Source organism: Tachypleus tridentatus, chromosome 7, assembly GCF_004210375.1.
Source record: "Tachypleus tridentatus isolate NWPU-2018 chromosome 7, ASM421037v1, whole genome shotgun sequence".
NCBI lineage: Eukaryota > Metazoa > Arthropoda > Merostomata > Xiphosura > Limulidae > Tachypleus > Tachypleus tridentatus.
The window spans coordinates 146445462-146467456 of NC_134831.1; the positions used below are offsets into that span (position 1 = coordinate 146445462).

Genomic DNA, 21995 nt, shown 5'->3' on the forward strand with positions numbered 1-21995 from the left:
TACAAATTCAAACTTTTCCAAATATGTTTCACTATTTTTTAGTTATTGTTATAATTGTTTAAAATTTATTTTTATAGCATCTTATATTGAAGTTGTGTTAAAGCTTTTTATTCGTACTTTATTGCGAATTGTGTTAACGGTTTTAGTGTTGTAAGTGCTCTTAATAAATGCTTTATTTTGGTCGAAGGAACGTCGTTCATATCATTTCTTTTTCACAATAAATTATATGAGAAATTAAAACAGTTTGATAGAATTCAATGATAATGATTTTGTAAAAAACAAATATAAAGTGGTTTTACTGCCATCTATTGACAAAGAACCAATTTAACTGGACATGATGTCTGAAGCAATGAGTATAATAGTCATGCGCCCCGTTATTTTTATATTAATTAAGTAATAATGTATTTTCATACTGAAAGAGACAAATGTAGAGAAATTCAGAATGTTGAATAGACGGAAAGAAAAAGAGCAGTAACAGAGGTCAGTTTTATTTGTTTGTTATTGTTGTTTTCTTTTAAACGTTCTATGATTATTCAAAATTTGTAAAGGTATGGGCTGCCATTTTTGATGTAGAGTCTGATCTTCTTGGGTTGCGTCTTACTTAAGAAAAGTTCTTCGTTTTGAAGAGTCGCTTACTATTTAAGATATAGAGCCCTTTATGGCTCACATTTATATCCCAGTGACACTTAGGTATAAATTAACGATTTTCTTTAATTTAGGGTTTACAGAAATAGGACAAACAACACAGTAAAAATGTTAATATTTCCTTGAGCCTTAAAGTTTGTTTGTTTTGAATTTCGCGCAAAGCTACACGAGGGCTATCTGTGCTAGCTGTTCCTAATTTAGCAGTGTAAGACTAGAGGGAAGGCAGCTAGTTATCACCACCCACGACCAATTCTTGGGCTACTCTTTTACCAGCGAATAGTGGGATTGACCGTCACAATATAACACCCCCACGGCTGAAAGGGCGAGCATGTTTAGTGTGACAGGGATACGAATCCGCGACCCTCAGATTACGAGTTGAGTGTCTTAACCACCTGACTATGACGGGCCAGCCTTAAAGGTAATTTTAAATATAAATCATATTGAAAGGAACTGTTTAGTGGCACTTTCTTTTCTAAATACCATATGGTATGTTAAATCTATATCTATCTTTACATCCAGTCATGTGAAGTTGACCCTTAGAGTTACAGTTTTCTTTATATAAAATGTCCCAACCATAATTATTGCTGGCCAATCACAAAGTGCATCTCCGATCTTGGTACGCCAGTCCCAACCTGTTAGGAAATCAATCAACTTCTGTTTAACTGATATAAGTAAGCCTTTGTTTCTCTGTAACTTTCAGGTTTCATTGAGTTTTTTGGTTCCTATTTGATATTATTCCTTCAACTCTCTTAGGATTGTCTTTCGAGAGGCTTCATAATGACTGAGTTGCTTTAAGACAGTAAGACTCGAAATATTGATAAACTACGGCTCATGAGACTTAATTTGGAAGGCTAGGTAACTTTAAACCAAACTTATCACTTTGTTTATACCTAACTTTGCTCTAAATCTGTGTTCAAATAGGTATGTTGTTGATTTCAGTGGAGACATTTATTTGGTACATTGCTGTTTGACATATGATTAATTATTTGTCTATTTAAAAGCAATAAACATAGTATATTCATGTTTTTTACACTTCTATAAGAGGTATAACTAATTACATTATAAATTATCCTGCTAAAAGTCTCACAGCTTCATTTTGGTATTCAAAATGTACATTGCAATAACAGTCTATGGAAATTAGCCCTTGACTATAGTTTTGGAATTTTAACATGATGCACAACTTTGTTAAGTTGCATTAAAAGAAACAAGTCCTTTTTTATCGCTGGTTTACATGGATAATGGTCTTAAATAAGCCAAACATTTGGTGTAGCAACAACGTTAAAAGAAAATAATATTTCATTATTTTGGATAGTAAAAACGAAATCTGTCTGGATGAGGGTATTGTAGTCTTTTGTACCAAACAGGATATCTAATGGATCCTAGAAGTTGTCATCAGATTCAGGATAATTTTAAAAAGAACAAACATTCTTAGTTGCAACTTTTATATCAAAAAACAAATGTTCATTTAGGGTCTTCAAGTTTTACCAAACATCCCAAATACCATTTATTCATTTTTTTGACAGGGCAACTCACTTGCACTTTTTTCTAAGTTTGTTCTCAAGACCAACTTCTGTTTCATTGTTACAATCAAATACCACTCCTTTATTATTTTCATGTCTGCCTTTCTTGACCATAGATAGAGATCAGCCACAATAGAAAATCAAACACGTTTGTTCCAAAACCTGTACCTTTGTTTACTCTTTCTTGCCGTGGTTTCCAGCGTATTTTGTAGAGACTGTCACCATTTCCCTTTTTCATTGAACAAACCACCTATGAACATCATCTGTAATATAGCACCTGCTGAGATTTAGCAATAAGTACATTAAAAGTAAAGTACGACCTCCTTCACCTCAAAATTGTCATCTTGGTGAAAAACATCATAAGACTTGTTTGATATGTTATAAATACTCCATTGATGCTATATGAAATGGCTCGGCATGGCCAGGTGGGTCAAGGCGTTCGAGTCGCACCAAACACTCTCTCCTTTTCAGCCATTGGGGCGTTATTATGTTACGGTCAATCCCACTATTTGTTGGTAAAAGAGTAGCCCAAGAGTTGGCGGTGGGTGGTGATAACTAGCTGCCTTCCCTCTACTCTTACACTGCTAAATTATGAGCGGCTAGCCCTCGTATAGTTTTGCGCGAAATTCAAAAACAAAGCTATATTTCATATAGAGCATCCTCTCCTGTCAAAATAAGACACAACTTTATTTTCTAGGATTTTGAACCTGTTATCGTCAGTGGATACTGAACAATACTTTCACAAACACATGCTGAATTTTTGTGTGGTGCAGAAGTGTGTGTGATGTGTGTTACACGACTGACAAAAATATCCACATCACTGAGGTTTTTTGTTAGTGGATTTTTTTATTCTCTTGACAAAGAGCACTTTTCCTTCTTGTTGAAAATCTGAAGCTGAAAGTCAAAGACATTTTGCTGTCTTAACTAGAAGCCTTATGGCTTACACTTTATCATTAAGTGTTCGCAGCAAGAGCGGTTTTACGAAGACATAAGATAAAACTAACATTTCATAGATGTATGACTCTTTATAAGGATTCATTTGAATAAATAAAAGAAAACAAAATACTTTGGTTTGGGAAACTTGACTTTTCAGAAAGTAACACCTTTTACTGAATTATAGAAGTTTACAGTTGATGACGTTGCTCTGCTATTCATTATTAAATAATCCCTTGGCAAAACGTTACTGAGAGACTAAAGAATAAATAAGTTGCCAGCTGAAACAAACATCCACGTTGCAAACGAATTTACATAAAGTGACCGTTTAAGAAATATATGTCCAGAATGCGTGTCAAATTACGGAAGTCGGTTGAAGTACATGTCTTCCAACGATTTATTTTAAACTACGTTTGTAAACTAGAGTGTTCGTTAAAATATTATTTTACTACAAATTGTTTTATGTAACTTTTACATTTTTTCGACAAAATGAGTCGGTTATCACTTATATTTCGTATTGTTACACATTTAACAACAACATCAATTCAGTTTCACTTTGGTCACTAGCAAAATCTTGAGCTATAAATACCGAACATCTACAGGTTTTATGATGATTTTCGAGTCTTTCAATACGTTATGAGTGATGGTGAGTCCAACTATTTAATTAGAAAAGCTAAAGAATTGACAGTGAATGCCATTGACTATCTGTTTTTCCTCAATTTTGTCAGTCTAACATTTGACAATTAGCACAGATAGCACTTGTGTAACTTTTCGTGAATATATGAAACAAATTAAAATTACAGTGGAGATGGGAACACAAAAAGCTTCCTCGGTCCACTTGTAGTAAATTATGGTGTGGCACATTTCCATCAGTTTCACGCACAAGTCATTGTTTGTTTGTTTGTTTGTTTTGAATTTCGCACAAAGCTACTCAAGGGCTATCTGTGCTAGCCGTCCCTAATTTTGCAGTGTAAGACTAGAGGGAAGGCAGCTAGTCATCACCACCCACCGCCAACTCTTTGGCTACTCTTTTACCAACGAAGAGTGGGATTGGTCGAAACATTATAACGCCCCCACGGCTGAAAGGGCGAGCATGTTTGGTGCGACGAGGATTCCAACCCGCAACCTTCAGATTACCAGTCGAACGCCTTAACCCATCTGGCCATGCCGGGCCCGCACAAGTTATACCAGTAAATGAACCATCTTAGTATCAAGTACAATAAAATAATTAATTTTTATAGAGACAAGTAGGGATAATGATAGCTAGCTAGGTTATGTATACATTGATTATCACTTGTTTTAATAAAATTAAATATGTTTTTATTATACTTCTTTGTTTCATTTTTATTAGCTATTCCTTTGTGTGCCAGCAGTAACAAGTAAGGGATGCGAGTATACCGGATTCAATATTATTACTCATCAGTATATTTACCAACTTGGCCAGGGGGTTAAGGCACTCGACTCGTTATCTGAATGTCGTCGCGTGTTCGAATCCTCGTCACATCAAACATGCGAGGACGTTTTTAAATGTTACGGTCAATCCCACTATTCGTTGGTAAAATAGAGTAGCCCAAGAGTTGGCGAAGGGCACTGATGACTAGTTACCTTCCCTCTAGTCTTAACCTACTAAATTAGGGACAACTAGCACAGATAGCCCTTGTATAACTCCGCGCGAAATCCAAAAAAACAAACAAAAATTGTACATTATAAATAAAAGAAAAATAAGGTAAATTTTCGTTTTAGCAACAGGGGACGGATTTACGTAAAACATCACGTTTTCCAGATACTTAAATACTTTCTATTACAACGATGAGATCGGAGGAGCCATACCTTTGATTTTTAATATTTGTTTTTTTCATAATCAGTGCAACATACCTGCAGCTGATCAGAGTCTTGGCTTTCAAATCATGTCACAGCATGTTTGTTTAAAAATAAATTATGACAGTTTATACAAGGGACAGTCGACTACACTAGATACAAGTATAATAACAAGTGAGTCAGTTTGTGTTACCGTCCTATATTGCAGGCGTAGCATTGACATGACAGTGATAACAAGTAATGGATCATGAAGAAAGAGATACTAGGCCTTAATAGGAGCTTCAGATTTGAATACTTTGGGAGATTAATTTCAGAAAGAACGATTAAATAAAATTAGGGAGAATAAACTAGTAGGGGTTTTGTGTAGTTATTCAAGTCAAAAGTTACGTTTGCTGGCTAGTAAAGCTGGTATACCAACGAGATTTGTTTCTCAGAATTGGTAGGGGTTTTGTGTAGTTATTCAAGTCAAAAGTTACGTATGCTGGTTATTGAAGTTAGTATACCAACGAGATTTGTTTCTCAGAATTAGTAGGGGTTTTGTGTAGTTACTCAAGTCAAAAGTTACGTTTGCTGGCTAATGAAGCTGTTATACCAACGAGATTTATTTCTCAGAAACGATCCCGAATCTGGCGCCGGCATTTGGAATCCATTTGTTGATCACAACAACAAGAGTCTAGCAGAAGTAACCTTCATTGATTACAGTGGTGACACAAAATTTATTTATTTTTAATAATTATTATTTGTGTGTGTTGTGGTTACATCGACTACCTAAGGAATCTCACACGTAGACAATGTTAAATTTTAAACTATTCAAGAACAAGAATGAATCAGTAGATTGAAGCAGTTTTATTAGATTGACGATGTTGAATTTACGAACAGTGGATAAGGCGAAGCTTTGGTAAAGTCAACATAGTTTGAATGCAGAGTATGATTTACGTAGCTTTGTATAGGCAACGTTTCGGAAACATATTCCAGATGTCAGAACTAAGTTCTGTGTTCAGTAAAAGTTTAAAGAAATATTGAAGACATTTAAACGCTAATATTTTCTAAATGTACAAATCACCAGATCTCAAACTGAAATAATCTAGAACTCAAGAAATACATGCTTCTGTTTAACACTATCATAGTCCCATCTGAGTGCTATTTCTTACCATACATTGGGTAAAGAATTAAATAATGGACGTGGGGAAAAATAAAATTTGTTTGTCTATTTCAGGTTTTTACGTAAAGCTACACTAGGGCTATCTGCATACAGTCATTTCTCATTTTGAACTGATAGACTAAAAGGAGGGCAGCTACGTAATAGCACTAAATGTTAACTCTTCGACAACCCATTACAAACAAATAGTGGGAGCTGACTGTCTCTCTTGTAGCGTATCCACGGCCCCGAAGTGCGGAGGGCATTTTTGTTATAATAAAACGCGAATCGAAAATTTGGGATTTACCGTTCGGGCATGCAAATAATTTAGCCACTAAAGCTACCTAATATTTAATGGATAGCCTTCGTAAACAGTTGCTTATAGAGGAACATTGACCACTTGTAAAACACACACGTATACGTAAATAAATATATTTCAAAGTAATCGGGATAGGTAATGGTTTAAGTCTTACCATCTATTGTAATATTTTTTATTGTTATTTATGGGATATTCACTCTAATTTGATTATTATATTGTTTCATTTGCTGATTTCCCCCCAAAATTACACAATAGGCTATCTGCATTCTGTCTACCACCAAAATCGAACTCCGGGTGTTAACGTTGCAACTGTAAATTTACCATTAGCACACCACGTGACTTTTCAAGTAATAAAATAGAGAGACTATAGTTACTTCACACCACCCACTCTCAATTATTATTCCACTCTTTGCCAACGAAGAGTAAGATTGACCGTTATATCATAATGCCCTTACGCCTAAAAGTCGAGCATGTTTTGGGATGTGATTCGAACTTCGACGCTCATATTGTAAGTGGAGTTCTCTAACCATCAGGCCATGCCAAGTTACCGCTTACTGAACAGTTATGTGAAAACAATATAAAATGAAATAAAACTAGGCAAATAGTTAGAAACATGAATAATTTGTGTGTAGCTGACAATCAAATAACAACAGCTTTAAAATGTTAACGAGCAAAATATTTCCATTACAACAAGCATCGTCTTTGTAGGTATATAAACTGTACTTAATATGTGAAACAACTTTCATATAAGTTTTAATAGGTATTATGAGGCTTTTTGAGCACAATTTAGATGCTTGTCTAGCCTATTTTCCATTAAATTATATGTTATTTTGTAATACTTCTAAAACAACATTTTAGTAGAGAATTTTCAATCGGAAAACTTAACTGTACCAAGTTACATTTGAAAAAGAGGGGTATTTGAAACACATGTATCTATTTAGTACAGGTGACTAACTTCATAGTGGGACAATGAATCTAGAATCCCACAATCCAAAAAGTGCAAAACAAAACTGTTACTAAACTAAAATAACTCGATGTTTCATGAAGCATGTCGAAATAACTGAAAGATTGTTTGTTTGTTTTGAATTTCGTGCAAAGCTACACGAGGGCTATCTGCGCTAGCCATCCCTAATTTAGCAGTGTAAGACAGCTGGAAGGCAGCTGGTCATCACCACCCAGCGTCAACTCTTGGGCTACTCTTTTACCACCGAATAGTGGGGTTGATCGTCCCCCACGGCTGAAAGGGCGAGCATGTTTGGTTCTACCGGGATTCGAACCCGCGACCCTCGGATTACGATTCGAACGCCTTAACCCACCTGGCCATGCTGGGCTGATAACAAAAGAAAATATGAGGTTGTATCGGAATTTGGTCAAACGATATCTTTCGATTTTCACATAAAAATAAGATATTCTAGTAATTTCCATGTGTGCATAAGTTACGCATCGACCAAATAAATAGTTATTGAACTACTGTAATTATAACATATTATTTTGCTTTCTTTACCTTACGAAGGTTTTTATTTTAAATCTCCGATTTAGTTAGCATGTTTTTCTTTTTTTTTCCCTACCTAGTTAAACTAATGGAGTTACAGCCACTACTCTGATTAAAAAGTAAGTCAATATCCGAGCTCTGTATTTGCTCTGTAGAAATTAACACAGACGTGTTTAGCATTACAGCACATTTCATAAATACACTATTTTGTTTAATTCTCCAACAGTTAATTATAAATGTTTCATTCTGTTTTACAATTTTTAATGTGATTTTAGTATTTTTTTCTTAATGTGTATTTATATATATATATTAATATACACTGGCAGTAAGTAAAATTCCTTTCAATCTTTAAACACCCATTTATAGGCCTTTCTTTGAAGCTGGCAATTACTGTATCAGGTTTCAACCTTACGAGTTACTCCTGATGTGACAGATGGTTTTAACGATGCTATTGATATATAACATTTTGCGCGACACGTGCTCGTTTTAGATAGCTAATTACTTCGAAATTAGAAGTATCCTGCTTTGTTTACCTTACACCAATTAAGACGTGACAAGAGCAATAATAAATTCCAGACCTATTAGAAGAGATTCCTTAAGATATCCTGGCGTCATCTTTTTCCGTTTAGTCAAATTACAGGGTGGTGTTATCCTAAAGTAAAATTCACACCCATCAAATGGAACATTATATTGAAGTTAACAAGAACAGGGGTCAAAATATCACGAAATGATGAAATCATTTAATTGTATGTCTGATTTTATACTTACATCTGTACCTCTGTCCGTTTATCTATTGATAAAGTCTACCCTCTCTGCTGATAAATCACCTGAAAAATAACGTTTTTCAGCTGTAATTATTTATTTTAAACAAGCTTTGTACTTATCCATTATTCGTATATATGTTATAGAATTGCGTAATATTAAATACATCGTCTATCTGGGACTTGTGCATAAAACAAAGGACATTTCTATTTTAGATTCTCTGTGTTTAGATTACAGTACACTTTGGACAGGAAATGGTGTTAGATTTCGCCAAAACACTTTAGTTTTGTGATTCAGTAGAAGTCTTGACCGGAGTTTACCTCGAGATTTGGCATGCGTGTAGGATGGTTAGTGCGTTTGCGTTGTTTGTGACGCGTGGGCCATTTGTTACTCATGAGTGATCCGTGAAAGAGCTCCCATTAAGATGACTGAAAGCAGAAAGATGACCGGAAAGAAATTTTAAACAATCTGAAATGTGAAGAGAGACTGGAGATTAGTCAGCCGATTTAGAAGAACCAACACAAAAATATAAAATACAGAAAGAGTACTATAGAGATATAGTCTAGTGTACAAAACATAAAATAAGGAAAAGAATAAAGAATTGCTGGAACTGACTATCTGTATTTCTATTTCATTTTTGCCTGGAACGACTGTCTTCGTGCTCCCTAGGGCGATTGTAACAACTGTTCTGCTTGAGCTATTTCATTCTGTAGAAAAAAATCTCTAACTTTAGAATGCGTAAGATCTTTACTTGTTTCTGTTAGTTACTAAGTTGAGAGATTTTATTATTTGTTGTTTTTTGTTGTGTTACAAACATGTGCTGTACATGTGTACCAAGATCGCGAAGCTTATAGTGCCATCTGTTGTAGGTTCGCTAAGTATACATTTAATATAATTACAAAACTCTTCGTCGTCGTTCTCAGAAAAATATTATTCCCTCCAAAATATTCCCCCTTTTTGGCACCTCTAACGTTTTAATCAAACTTTAACTTTAATTTTTCCTACTTTCCGTGGACGATCATTTGTTTTGTTATTGTTCTTTTTACAAGGTCTGATGTCGATGCTACATGAAACTTAAGATACAATCATGTTTGTTTTACATGTTTCAATAGTTTTGTTTTAGTTTTGGATAAAAATATCACGAGTAAGCGAAACGAACTACTTTACATCTATAGTTATCCGTTTTCAGCCTATGGTTGTTTACTCAAGATAAATAACAATAAAGATAATATTATTCGATAATTCAACATTGTGCAGGGGAAAATGTTTTTTAAACAAACAAAAGGTTTTGATTTCTTCTAATAAAGTAGAAAAACTAGTATAATGCCACGCTTCACTAGTTTATTTAAGACTACAGAAAGTAAGGTTAAAGACCAAAGGTCATGTAAACTGAACAAACATGTTATGAGAGAGCAAGTGAATTAGGTATAAAAAATAGTATGCTACGTAAAATATAACTTAATTCAAGAACAGCAAAATCACCGTCATACGTCCAGAAAAACGTTTGTTTCAAGCCTAAAAGTCTACAGCAATGGTGGTGATGAACTGTGAAGTTGAATGTGATGTAAAGGGTTGGTTTGTTTTGTCCCTAACTACGAACTGATAGAGTAAAGGGTAGGCAGCTAGTTGACGGTACCTACTGCCAACTCTTGGGCTACACAAATCGAACAGTGAGATCTGACAGTTACTCTTATACCGCACCCACGGTCTCGAAGTTTGTAACACGATTTTGCGGTAATCATGAATTTTTACATCTACAGTCCAGCACGCTTGCCACAAAACTACTGCAGGTCCAGTGAAGTACTTGGTGTAATATTAGTGGAATATGTCAACAACAGCGGAATCTTTAGTTGTAAATTTTTATTAAGTCAAGAAAAAGTTCTCTCAATATTTCTATGTCTACATTATTTTTCCCTTCTGCTAAATTTCAGTTTTATGTGGAGTATCGGAGTCTATGTCAGTTATTTCTGTAATATTTCCTATTAAGTCTTTCATGTTATGTCGTTGTTTTATTTTAAATTAAACATTTTTTTCCCCTGGGTTACAGAGAAAAACGATAATTGTAAATGAATACTTCATCTCACAAACTTACAAGTAATTTATCTAGACTTATTTTTATACATATTCATACCTATTAAGGTATTTTAGTTTTGTTGTTTTTTTTTTTTTGAATTTCGCGCAAAGCTACTCAAGGGCTATCTGCGCTAGCCGTCCCTAATTTAGCAGTGTAAGATTAAAGGGAAGGCGACTAGTCATCACCACCCACCGATAACTCTTGGGCTACTCTTTTACCGACGAATAGTGGGATTGATCGTACCATAATAACAACCCCGCGGCTGAAAGGGCGAACATGTTTGGTGGAATCGGGATTCGAACCCGCGACCGTAAGATTACGAGTCCCATCTGGCCATGCCAGGCGTAGGTATTTTAGGAGAAATTAACATCTGACAGACATACACACACATTCTTTTCCAGTCAATACTTGGAGAAACGTTCAATCCTATTTAAATAAATAAAAGTTCATAGCTTCTTTTTGTTCAACAAAAATATTTCACCGAAAACAGTACACATAAAGCTAAAAATCGAGTTTTTATATCCGTGGTTGGCACAGTACAGATAGGCTATTGTGTAGCTTTATTCTTAATAACAGACAAGCCCCTCCCAGTGCGGACTTACAATGACAGAATCCGGGTTTCGTTACTCATAGTGACCAGAGCACAGATAACCCATTGTGTAGCTTTGTGCTTAATGACAAACACACAGGGTCAGTATTCAATACTGAACATGTCGTCACCGAACATCTGGCAGAAATGTGAAACGAAATAATACAGTTTAAAGAAATAAAACACATTTATTGAATAAACCCTAATAATCTGCTTAGATTTGCTTGAAGTTAACCTAGTAAAGATCAAAGCATACTATGAAAAAATTCTGACTACTAATTCGAAGTCTGAGGAATCGCTCACCTTTAATTTGGTCATTTCTTTATTTAAATTGTGATTTAAAGTCTACATAATACTTCGTATTGGTTATCGTGGTTTCAACTTTTTCACATCCAAGAAAGAAGGTATCTCGTGTACAATAATTTGTATAGCGAGTGTTTGTTTGTTTGTTTTTAATTTTGCGCAAAGCTACACGAGGGCTATCTGCGCTAAACGTCCCTAATTTCGCTATGTAAGACTGGTAGGAGGGCAGCTAGTCGTCATCACCCACCGCCAACTTTTGAGCTACTCTTTTACCAACGAATAGTGGGATTGATCGTAAATTATAACGCCCCCACGGCTGAAAGGGCGAGCATGCTTGGTCGCGGGTTTGATTTTTATTGTCACGCCTATTAAAAACTAAAATATAATAGTGTTGAAACTATAAACCAATCTACATAATTTGCCAATAATCGCAAACCAGAAATTGAACTATAATACAATACGGCATATAGACGGCACCGTGAGCCATAAATATCCGCCCTCAATTCGAGTGGCTCAAGGTAAGTCTAAAGACTTATAACTCTAACAAAATAAAAACAGGTTTCTATACTCGTGACGGATACAGAATATATCGCCCATTGTGTAATTTTGGGCATAACACCAGACAAACGACAACAACACATAAGTATCCAAATAACATTACTTGAATTTCAAACATTGCACATAAGTATCCAAATAACATAACCTGGATTAAAACGTACGTATTAGTCTTCCCCGCTGGTACAGTGGTGAGTGCACGGATTTATAAAGCTAAAATCAGGGGTTCGATTCCTTACTGGGTGGACTCAGCAGATAGCCCGATGTGGCTTTGTTACCAGGAAAATACACACAAACATAATATTAGTTGGATCAAAACATTACACGTAAATATCGAAATAACATTATTTGGATTAAAACATTGCACAGTTACTTATATGATTGTGTTTACAATATGGCAACTAACAATACCACCTTTTAAAATTATGTTGTAGATGTGTAATATTAAACTTTGTATTGAGCGGTAACAATAATTCCATATTCTCTTCAAACAGTCGCTATATTGAAGTTGCAAAAAGTTGTTCTCCCCTAGCGGGTGTAACCTTAAAGATTATTTATTTGTATCGCTTTCAAACCATGTAATCAAAGTTTAGAGTCTTATTCAATGCGTATTTTTCCAATGTTTTTTTAACGTCAAAATGCACACTTTCAAGCTGGTCTGTATTTTATTTTTTCATAAACACCGACAAAGGTTTCAAAGTATTTGCCGCTGTATATGTAACAAGTAATATAGAACTTAACGTGCTTTAAAACACCAAGTGTCAGCTTAAACTATTGGCAAGTTGACATGCTGCGACACCTGGTAATCACAAAATGACCTCTGAGCCTGTCTTGGCTGCCCTTCTTATCCGAACTCGTAAGGAGGCCCGTGAAAATATAGAGCGAGAGGTGGCGGGATTTCTTTCACACGTGCACACGTAATAGACAAGTTCTACGGATAAAGACAAAAACGTGATATACGTACAAGTGACAGCTAAAGCAACGTGCACTATATTTACCGCCACTAATCAGTTTCGCGGTAGAAAAACTCTAACTTAAAAAAAAAAAAAAGAGTTAAAGGGAATTCCTCAGCTATTACACGTGGACGGTATTATGTGTTTGGTATTGCTAATATAATTTTTGTTAATGTTCTTTTATAACTAAAAGGATCAAGTTATTCTTAAGTAAGGGTATACAACAGCGAAGAAGAACTGCCCTTTGTTTGTTTGTGTGTAGTTAAACGTAAAGATGTCCACCACCAGTATCAAAACCTGAGTTTTAGTATTACGAGTCCACAGACTTGCCGCTGAGTCATGGGGTTGGTGTAGGAATTACCGAGCTCTGTAAGTAGCGATACTATTACTTTCAAAATACCCATCATATTGAACTTAGTAATTTATACGTATGCCTGTTATTACCTTCTATAAGCCAATTGAGCTCAAAATATATAAATAAATCATATATAAATGAAACTAGAGTATATATGATATACCTTCAACGCCGAAGTAACTGAGTGTTTAAACGTACCGCTTTGTTTTCATAAAGATATTGTATTTTAAACGGCTGTTTAAATGCCCGTATGAAGGAAAGAAGGCAAATAGACGTAGAGAAAGATAATTGCCGGATTTCTTAACAATATATTATATATTCTATCGTTATGATTTCTTTTGGGGAATCTCACACTATTCACTAGCATTTTTATAACCAGATCACTGAATACTCCATTCATTCAACGTTGTCGGGAAGTTTCATTCCTCACGGGAAGAGACCCAACGACAGCTCTAAGAGGCTTCTCTAGAGGGACTTTATATATATCTCACCATATTACCAGCGTTTATCATCTGTTTCGTACTATATAGTTGCAGTGAAGTTAAGAGTCTTTCCAGGGACAGACAAAGCAAACTTTCACTCTGCACTTAAAATATTTTGAGAAATCAGTAAAAAAAACGAACATTTTTTTCTCTAGCATTTTACCCCTTTATTCAAACATGTGTTCTTCCACTAAAGAAAAAGAATTTCTGATGGAACTGCTCGCTAACGTTTTTGCCAATCCAAAACGCGGCGTGTTTCTCCGTGAAGTTTCTCAGTTGAACCTGTAAGGTGTTCTATAATACAAATTGGCTCATATTGGCTAATATTGTAATAAACAGAGGTTACAGTTTTAGCAGTTTAAGTTTTTAAGCACAAGTAGGATGTTGAGAGAACATGTCACTTAACGGAACGTTATGTGAACTAATTGGTTACTTATCGCCATATGTGAAACTTCCGCTGCTTCTGTTGATTCGGTTTTGCGCTTATTCAGGTCCATCTTTTTTGTGCATATGTGACTCTCTCCTTACATAATTATGACGTTTCGTACATAGTTATGAAGTTGAAATGATATAAAAATAGCTTCCATGTGCACGCTTGGTTACCTTTGAAAAGTTCTATTGGCCTATCGTCATTTTTAACGTTACAGTGATATGTTAGAAAGTTAAATTAGAAAGTATACTTCTGTTATTACGTATAGAATATACGAGTGTATTACAGTTATTTTTTTTTATTTAACCAGTAGTTACCGTAACTGGTTACGTTTTACGAAAACTGTCACTTAATAGACTTTAGGCCCGGCATGGCCAGATGGGTTAAGGCGTTCGACTGGTAATCTGAGGGTTGCGGGTTTGGAATCCTCGTCGCACCAAACATGCTCGCCCTTTTAGCCTTGGGGGCGTTATAATGTTCGACCAATCCCACTCTTCGTTGGTAAAGGAGTAATCCAAGAGTTGGCGGTGGGTGGTGATGACTAGCTGCCTTCCCTCTAGTCTTACACTGCTAAATTAGGGACGGCTAATGCAGATAGCCCTCGAGTACCTTTGCGCGAAATTCAAAAACAAATAAACAAAATAGACTTTAAAACCGTGCGCAATTTTTTTCGGAATTTATTTTAGTGATGAGCTATAAGTGACTATGCGATTCTATTATAGTTGATCGTTAGCACACAGGAAAAATAAAAGCTAGAAAATTAAAACTAATCATCGGACATTATGTTAAAAAAGTACTTTTCTACTAATGAGAAAGTTGTTGACTTATTTTTCACCAACACAAATGTATGCTGATATCTTTCCAATATTTTACAAATATTTTAGTTGCTCATTTCATTTGTTTTGTAACATGAGTCAAAAGCACCTTTTACTCTCACTGAGTATCACCAGAACCGTTATTGTCAGTTTGAACAAAGATGAATGCTCTCTTGGTTTATTGAGTTCACTGCATGTTTTAATAAATACCATAACTTAAAGTTGTTCTTGCACTACCTTGCACACTGAAGTCATAGTGTTGAAATACGCGATTAAAGAAGAAGAAAAAACAAATTTATTATTTAAAATAAAAGTATACGCAGGAAATGTAAGAATTGTACTCGTCGGTTAGGTTTTATTGAAACTTACAAACTCAACCCATTATAATAAATTCATGATGACGAGAAACACACTTGAAGTCAAAATGTATTCTCAAGATGGCTGGTATAGGTATTAAAATGGAGTACAGAATAACGTTTCAACCTTCTTAGGTCATCTTCAGGTCTTAAGAATACATCATTAGCATCAAATATCTTTTATTTTTGAAGCTAACAATTTATATTCGTTGAAATATGTAAGCTACGCTTATTCTTGTCATAGAAATTAAAAGTGTAGATTAAACAGAAAGTTCAGTACGTTATATTATCATGATTTTGTATATTCAAAACAGAAAGCTACGCGACATCACAACCATGGTGGGACGGCATAAACCACAACTCATTGTTTGAAGTTACATAAAGTAGTGCCACCGAAAATCGATTGCTTTTCGGAAGGGTATGTACCGGCTCTTTCTGACGTATTATACATGTTATGCATGTAGATACAGTGATAGGTTTTGTTGTCTTTCTTTTGGATTGAATACCTGGACATTTTGGAGGCACCCATTTGCTCTATATCCCAGAATTATTTTCAAGCTACTGGCACTTGAAACGAGTGATTAAAATAGACCAAAAGCTACTTTTTGCACTAGGAAAGGAGTGTGTGAATTTTAATTAATATCATTTTGTGTGTGAAATGCATTCCTTTCCTTTCAAGAGACTGATGGAACGTATGCTTGGAGGACTGCAATGAGAATAATGTCTCATCCATGTTGATGATATTTTGAATTTTTGTTGGGCTTTTTGTGCCATAAATGAGAACCTCAGCACTGAAGAATCAGCACAGCCAGGTGCAAGTGATGAGGTGAACTGTGGCGTGGAAAAGTTGGCGGTTGGCTCTGTTGACTAGCTGTTCTTCTTCTATTCTATCGATTCAAAAGAAGGGACGGCTAGTGCAGGTAACACTTAGATAGCTCTGCGCAAATATCCGAAACAAACAAGCAATAGCCACATTGGTTTGAGTGTACTAGTTGTTAACTGTGTATAAAATTCTATCTGTATCAGCGCAATAAAGTTGAAACTAAGTCTAAATTAATGGCACATCTCAGTACGTGTTTAGTAAGACTGAAGTACGTCTCATATTATACAGTATAGTCTGTAAACGTAAGGTGTGTCTAAATCATATAACATTAATTAGTATGAAACCTAGTGAATCAGAGCTATATCTTAGGTTTTGTTGTACCAGTCTGAAAGCATACAATAAGACTAAACTGTGGTTAGAATTTCTTACACATGAAAGAACATATAAGACTTTGCATGGTCCGGTGGTCAGGGCGCTCAACTCGCAATCTGCGGGTCGGAAGTTCAATTCCCCATCACACCAAATATGCTCGCCCTTTCAGCCGTGAGGGCGTTATAATGTGACGGTCAATCCCACTATTCGTTGGTAAAAGGGTAGCCCAAGAGTTGGCGGTAGGTGGTTATGACTACATGCTTTCCCACTTGTCTTAAACTGCAAAATTTGAGACGGCTAGCGCAGATAGCCCTCGTGTAGCTTTGCGCGAAATTCAAAACAACCCAAACTACACGCTCAATCCTTTTTTTCCACACTTAAGGTGTTTTTTATTATATAAAAATAAACATAAATATATTTGTGTGTGTGTTTGAGTGTTCTGTTCCTTATACGTTTCCATGTTTTTAATCAATCCGCACCAAACTTGACACAGTAATACAGAAAGACACGATGAAAACCATGAGGGAGAGGAGATTTCATAGATCAATTTACTCTAATTCCGCTTACAATGATTTCAAGTGCCGTGGCTATCGAGGATCCTCCTGTTTCGTATTTTATTCGTTTTATATTTCAACACCAGTTGTAGGACCCGATTCGATTTTATTACTCATCAGGCTCTTTACCAGCTTACCCTCAAATTGAAAATCTTTTTGGCAGGATTAGAGTACATTAATCTATGAGATCTTTGGCCTGGTCAAATACATCACTCCAAAGCTTTTGATCTCATGAGTTCAAAAATCTAATTAGATCTCAAATCAATGAAGACATCACGAAGCTATGGGCTAAACGCTTGTACTTGCGAAAACAAAAACAACCCATAGCAATTCTATGAGCCGCTATGCCACGTTTAAAAATCTGTATGAAAGATTTGGTGTTTTACGGCGCAAAGCAACTAGACTCTATGAGAGAAAACTTTGTTATGTTAGTGTGACGTGAGTCAACAATTAGTGTAACATGAGAACAGAATTATATAAAAGAAAAGAAAACAAAAAAAAAGTATAATAAATGTGTACTTCAAACTAAATTCCTGGTAAAGAAAAATAAAAAAATTTACTGTAGGATTAGCTGAAAAGGCAAAGTGAAACAGAGCCGAGATAAATATAATAACCAAAAAATTAAAGAGAAAGGAATAAGGAAGATAGGGTGTTAATATTTACAAAAATAAGTTTTAATTACTTGAAAATAATATTTTGTTTACTCCACGGATTGACAGAGAATTCAATTTAAATGTACGTATATTTTTAGATATATGATAAGGTAACATTTTAGGCAAAGTACACTCATGTTTGATTTAGTTTTGATTTATGAACTTAAAGTGATTGTGAATATATAGGTCAGTGTTGCATAACAGTATACGTTGAAGGCGTTCTTTAAACGTGTCACCTAACTTGTATAAATTTTGTAACGTCGTATATAACAAATGCATTATATATTGCATTCCGAAGTGTTGGTGAAACGATATTTCATATGAGACTTGAACGTTGTACTGAAAACAGAGATGTGGTTGCCATGTGATCAATGAACTCAAAGTTGTAACGAAGACAGCCAGAGATGTAGTTGTACGTAAACGTAAACTCCATTTACAAGGTTGATTTCTCTAAGCTTGTTCAGTTTAAAATTTTCAATGTATTGAGCAATTTTTCGTGTTATTTCTGAATTTGAAAGAATTTAGGGAACAGGTAATGAAGACGTGAGTGTTTCTGTAAAGTTGTATTGGGCAATTCTGTAAATCTGTCTTTGAGTGGGTGGTGCGGAACGACCAACGGAGTTTTGTCATTAGGCCTTACTTCCTTACTCCCCCCACTAATACAACAGTAAATCCACGGATCTACAACGCTAAAATCAGGGGTTCGATTCTCATCGGTAGACTCAGCAGATAGCCCGATGAAGCTTTGCTATAAGAAAAGACACACACATACTTCGTTGGGTTACATACAATGAACTCGCGTCATTTTAGAAGATACTTCCTTATGCCTAAAACTTCAATGCACAAGGAATTATTTTTTAAAATTATGTTATTTTAAGACTAGATTAAAAAAGAAGATAGATTTTGATATTTGTAAACATTTGCAAAAAACGTAATTTTAGTGGTTTCTAATTTTTATTTAATACTGTTGGTAAATTGGTGGAGCGTGGATATCAAGGATATATCTTGTGCCACGTTTCACTTAACAGTATTCAGTGTGTGGATGTGATTTGTGTCATTTAGATGTTTGTTTTTGTTTTCTAGTCTTTATTATTATTAAATTTGTTTGATGTAATTAAGTATATTACTGTATTATATTTATTTGTTTTATCTGAACCGTTTTCATGTATGTGGTCCCTCTGTGACATTGGTTAAATAAAGAAAAACTATTACGTTTTAGTACCGGTGGAATGGCACTAGTTGTAGTTTAAATAGGAATGTCTCCCAGTAGGCTAGTATTGAGTGTTGGTTGTGAGTTTACGTTTCGAAATGTAAACATTGATGTCTTAAAAAAAACCTTGTACTCGGACATGATATTAGCGTAGTATTCTCATTTAATGAGCGAGAAGATTCAACGTAGTGAACAAAACGTTCTTTTTGTGTCAAGCGAAAGGACCAGAATATTATCGTGTATTTCGTGTATAAAATAGGGTCTGTAAGTATTGTACGATTGTTCTACTAGACCAGTGATGGCGAACCTATGGCACGCGTGCCAGAGGTGGCACGTAAGGCCACGATTGCTGGCACGTGATAGGATTCCCGCATCTTTGCTAAGAAGTATGTAGAATTTCAGGAAAACTATACTTGGACTAATAAATTCTGTGCCCTGCGTAAAACACTTGAGAAAATAGAGTGTGGAGGGATCTTGGAAAAAAACGTTGCAAAGAGTTGTGAAAATGAAATTCTTAAAGTGTGGAATTCTTTGCCAATTAATTTTAAGTCAATGAAATTACTTGGAATAGCTCTTCTTCCTTTGTTTGGATCATCTTACGCTTGTGAGCAGCTGTTTTCAACTTTGAATTTCATCAAATCAGACAGAAGAAACAAGCTTACAGATGAACTGAGTGCTGCATGTGTTGCTTTCAAATCAACAAAATATGAATCATCAATTAACAAGTTATCCGAGTGTTCACAACAGCAGAGATCGCATTGATTTAATGAAATTAAAGACAAAATATACAAATTTTAAGTCAAGGCTATTTATTAGTTTCATTGAAACTTTTGTAATTCGACTTTTTTTTAAAATAAAGATACTCATCAAAAAGTCGGTTTTTTATTGGAAAGTAACTGTCATTTTTATGAAAATCCTGGCACGTTCGGATAGACAAAATAATTTTGGGTCACAATTGAGGCACGCAATCTCTAAAAGGTTCGCCATCACTGTTCTAGACAATTTACCAAAACGTAGTTCTAATAAACAGTTTTCATTTAGACATTGGTCTTTAACTTCCCTTAATCACCACTTTTAACACTTTATACGACTTTTTTGTTACTTGTTTTTCAAAGGTTTGAACTCGCAACAAACACAAAGTTTTTAAGGTAAAGCTTATGTTTTTTGGTTTTGTATTTAAATATAACTTAAGTTACAACTTTTGTGTTCAAGTACAAACTTCACGAGTTGAGTTGTTTGAAAGCAAAACCATATTGGACTGTTCGCTGTGTCCGTTAGTGTCGTAAGTCTATAAACCTACTGCTGTCTCACCGGGAGATTTCATAGATTTTAAGTCTTGTGATCATTAATTGCTATTGTTTATTATATTTTATGAATCCAACGTTAAATGACAGTTAAAAATATTAGTCATAGGATGATTTTTTTATCTTTTTTGTTGTAAGTTTACTAAATGAACAGCAAATTATTGTTTAAACTTCCAACTATAAACAATGAATTTTTTTCAATTTTTGATATGTTTGTTTCCAGAAACTTGCAAGATGCCCAAGAAGTTTCATTGTGCAGAGAAGAATCTTACGAAAGATGATTCTGATTTATTTTAGCGCTATTCATTTGTAGAAAACCTGCACCTAAACGTACTCGATTATCTGTATACAGCACTATCACTTTAGTTCACAGAGCACCTACTGCGAGTTACATAAACGACTAAATACAAGGAGAAATATCTTTCAATACTATGTGTTCATGAAGGTAAAACCTTTCAAATTACATCTATCAGTAACAAAACTTTTGTTCGATTAAGATGTATATATATATATATATATAACAGTAAAGATGCTGTTATATGATCGACGTTTCTCCTACATATGTTTAAGTATTACAGAAAGACGGCTTTTGGCAGTTTGTGAGTGAGGAGAATGTTTCCCCAATGACTGACTGATTTTTATCATTTAGGCGCGAACGATTTTCTATAATAACACTGAGGATTTTTCTTTTTACTATTATTTTACAACGTAGTAGCTATATTTTATACACTTGGGATGAGTTAATTAAAAATACATTTATTGTGTTACACTCCAGTATTTAAACTTATTTGGCATCACAATGTTAATTAGTTGCAAAGCGAGTATTTAATTTTTTAAATATGTAAATTCAGAAAACAAAAGTTTTACCTTCCTACTGTGAATATGTATAGGTTTGAATTTATAAACAGAAAAGAAAGTTATGTAATTAGTATGCAGAAATAAAAGACTTAAAAATCACTTACATTAAGATAATTTTACGATTATTGTAACATTTCACAATATAGCATTTACAATTAAACTCACTTTTATGAAGTATAAGTCCTTAAAAATATCACTATTTCACATTTCTAATATGGGTGTGAAATAACTTTCTGACGAAGTGTGAGAATTTACAATATGTGTTTAGTTTGTTTGTTTTAAATTTCGCACAAAGCTACTCGAGGGCTATCTGCTAGCCGTCCCTAATTTAGCAGTTTAAAACTAGAGAGAAGGCAGCTAGTCATCACCACCCACTGCCAACTTTTAGGCTATTCTTTTACCAACAAATAGTGGGACTGAACGTCACTTTATAACGCCCCCACGGCTGAAAGGACGAGCATGCTTGTTGTGACGGGGATTCCAGCCCGCGACCCTCGGATTACAAGTCGAGTGTCCTAACCACCTGGCCATGCCGCGCCTTCAATATGTGTTAGTATTTCACACCCAAAAATGTGTGTAATCACACTCTTTATACAGTATATCTTTTCAGAAACGGTCTAATATAATGATATACTATTAAGGGTTTAGTTTTATTAGATTCATTAAAACATAAGATAAATCT

General features: G+C 34.8%; 1 long non-coding RNA gene across 1 annotated transcript; it reads left to right on the forward strand.

The window, feature by feature from the left end:
- The first annotated feature begins 13140 nt into the window (after positions 1 to 13140).
- Positions 13141 to 20914, forward strand: LOC143258159 (uncharacterized). The gene is made up of 3 exons (XR_013032167.1): positions 13141 to 13470; positions 15854 to 15957; positions 20679 to 20914. It is a non-coding gene; the product is annotated as an uncharacterized LOC143258159 (long non-coding RNA).
- The last annotated feature ends 1081 nt before the right edge of the window (positions 20915 to 21995 follow it).